Source organism: Thamnophis elegans, chromosome 7 (assembly GCF_009769535.1).
Source record: "Thamnophis elegans isolate rThaEle1 chromosome 7, rThaEle1.pri, whole genome shotgun sequence".
Taxonomy (NCBI): domain Eukaryota; kingdom Metazoa; phylum Chordata; class Lepidosauria; order Squamata; family Colubridae; genus Thamnophis; species Thamnophis elegans.
The window spans coordinates 60,997,619-61,000,548 of NC_045547.1; positions in this window are offsets into that span (position 1 = coordinate 60,997,619).

Sequence of the window (2,930 nt, forward strand, 5' to 3'; positions counted from 1 at the left end):
CTGTCAAGTTTGAAAACTCCTGGGGTTTTTTTTTTTTGGTAAAGAGTTAAGGGTGCAAGGGTCTTTAACTTGACAGCTTTAAGACTTGCACATTTCAAATGCCAGAGTTCCTGAGACAACATTTTGGTTGCTAAACAAGAGCATTGTTAAGTGAGTTTCACCACATTTTACAAGTTGGCCAGGCCCACCAGGTCATATAACCACCAACCCACAAAATAGGCCACGCTCACAGAATAGAAAGTAAAAACAATTGACCCCCACCCCTGTCTCCTCCCCTACCTGTTTCAAGGCTATGACTTTCATAACCAATTCTGCCCTTCTGGCATTGGGGAGAAGACTCAGTACAGGTGCCTACAAGTTTCTTAATAGCTTATTCTTCCATACTCTATGACTATAAAAGTGAATGTTGCTTGTAAGTTTAAGTAGTAGCTATTATAAGTTTTCCATAGATTAAAGTGAGTCTGTTGGGAGTAAAGTTCGACTTGGAATTTGATTATGCTTATGGCACATCAACTAGTACTGGTAGTCCTCAACTTACAACCATTTGTTTAGTGACCATTTGAAGTTACAGTTGCACTGAAAACAGTGAATTATGACCACATTTCACATTTTCAACCATTGCAGTATGCCCATCGTCATGTTATCAACAGTCAAATGCTTGGCAACTTGCATGTATTTATGATGGTTGAGGTGTGATCACCTTTTCCAACCTTCTGACAAGCAAATCAATGGGGAAGCCAGATTCACTTAATAACTGTGTTACAAATTTAACAACTGCAGTGAGTCACTCTACAACTCTGATGAGAAAGGTTGCAAAATGGAGCAAAACTCACTTAAAAACTGTCTTAGCAAAGCTGTCTTAGCAATAGAAATTTTAGGCTCAATTGTGGTAATAAATTGTGGACTGCCTGTATTGGATATACTTAGCAGGAAATAAGTTAGATGGTAACTTTAGTGCTGTCTATTGGCTAAAATGCTTTATGTAAAAACCTCAGTTGACCAACAAATGGTGAAGATCAATATCTGTAGACCCAATTGGGGATAAGCATGAGATGTGGAATATTGAGATTTGGAAAATAATAAAAGTAAAATCATAAAAGTAAATCATAAAAAGCACGAATTGAAGAAATAAAAATTAAAAAAAAAACTAAAAACAGAGATAAGTCAGAGTGAAGGTTTCTTGAGTTTGTGAAGTAGAATTTATGAATACATCTGTAGAAAGGGAAATGTTGGTTTAATTATGAATGGAAAGGCTAAAAACGTACATCACAAAACATGAATATATTATCTACATTTTGTGGATGGAAATTGTAAGTGGTGATAGTTGCATGTTATACTCCAGTGAAGGATGATGAAGGAAGAATTTAGAAAAGAGCACAGGAGATAATTGTGTGACTTGCTGAATGACAATAGCTAGTTTAAGCACAAATCTATTCATAACGTACAAAGCAAAGGAATGAATATAAAACTAAAAGATTGAATGGATTGGTTAAATATGAATGAACAAATTAGGGAAGGCTGTCTGGATGAAAGATTCTGGTCATGGGAGAGATCATTTTTGGTAGTATCAAGAGTAGAACTTGGGAAAAAATGCACAGAGAAGAAAAAGAAAGTAGAGTATAGTACAGGGGTGTCAAACTCAAGACCCATGGGTCATATCCGGCCCATGGGATGCTTAGGTCTGGCCTTCAGGGCTGCCCTGAAAACAGCAAAGGACTGACCCATGGTACCTCGGCCAGCGGAAACAGGCTCCTGACCTTTGTTTTTGGCTGCGACTGCTTCCTGCAACCCTCTGCCAGCGAAAACAGAGTTTGGGAGGGCCCTCCTGAGCTCCATTTTTGCTGGCAGAGGGTTGCAGGAGGCACTCCAAAAATGGAGCTGAGGACCCTGTTTTTGCTGGCAGAGCGCTCAAGCCACCACAGGCATCCCCGACACGAGAAATATTGATCTGACCATGCCAAGCCAAGCCAAGCCCACCCAGCCCCCTGAGGTCAAAGACAACCCTGATGCGGCCCTCAATGAAATCGAGTTTGACACCCATGGTATAGAAGAATGACTGCATAAAGGAAAATAGTCCTCTATGAAAAGCATTGGAACATAGATTAATCACCCAACAAAAAGCATGAGAAGTGGACATAATGGGAAGTGATATGGAACAAAGTGAAAAGAATTAGTTAGAGTGTGACACAGAAGAGTCTTAATAAAGGGGAATATAAAAAAATGATAGTTTTTATATTTGAGATGACAAAGTAAAAGGCTTGGATGAGAAAAATGTACGTAAGAGAAGGTTTAGGATGAGAAAAACATATTCTCTAATATATAGAAACAGAAACATAGGAATGAATAATTAAAATTAAAAGAGGCTGAGAAAATGCAGAGCAGTTCTGATGGAAATAAATTGCTTTGGAAGTAGGTGAAGAGGGCTGAACAAAAGATTTTTAGCAAATTGAATAGAATTAAGAATAAAAATGATTGAATGATTTGGGAAGAAACTTAAGTCAGAAGTATTTGAAAGATATACAGCCTGAGTAGTATTACTGAATTACATACAGTCAAAGAACAACATGTTACTGGCTGCTGAAAGAATCAGGGATGATTTGCTTGACCATAAAAATGCACAAATCCATAAAAAATGGTTTACTGTAGCGTTGACTTCAATGAAAAAAATTAACACTAAAGGAATATTACATTAAAAGATGTGAAAAGGGTACTAAAAGTTTACAGGAAAATGAACATTAAAATTTTGATTACACTTCATGGCTAAACTATTAACTATATAAATACCCTTCACATAATTATAGTTCAATTCCTGGAATTGCAGAAATGTAATTTCTGATTAATCCCCATATTATTATATGATTTCTCTCAGAGGTGGTGTCGGCAGGTTCTGACCAGTTCTGGAGAACCGGTAGGGGAAATTTTGAGTAGTT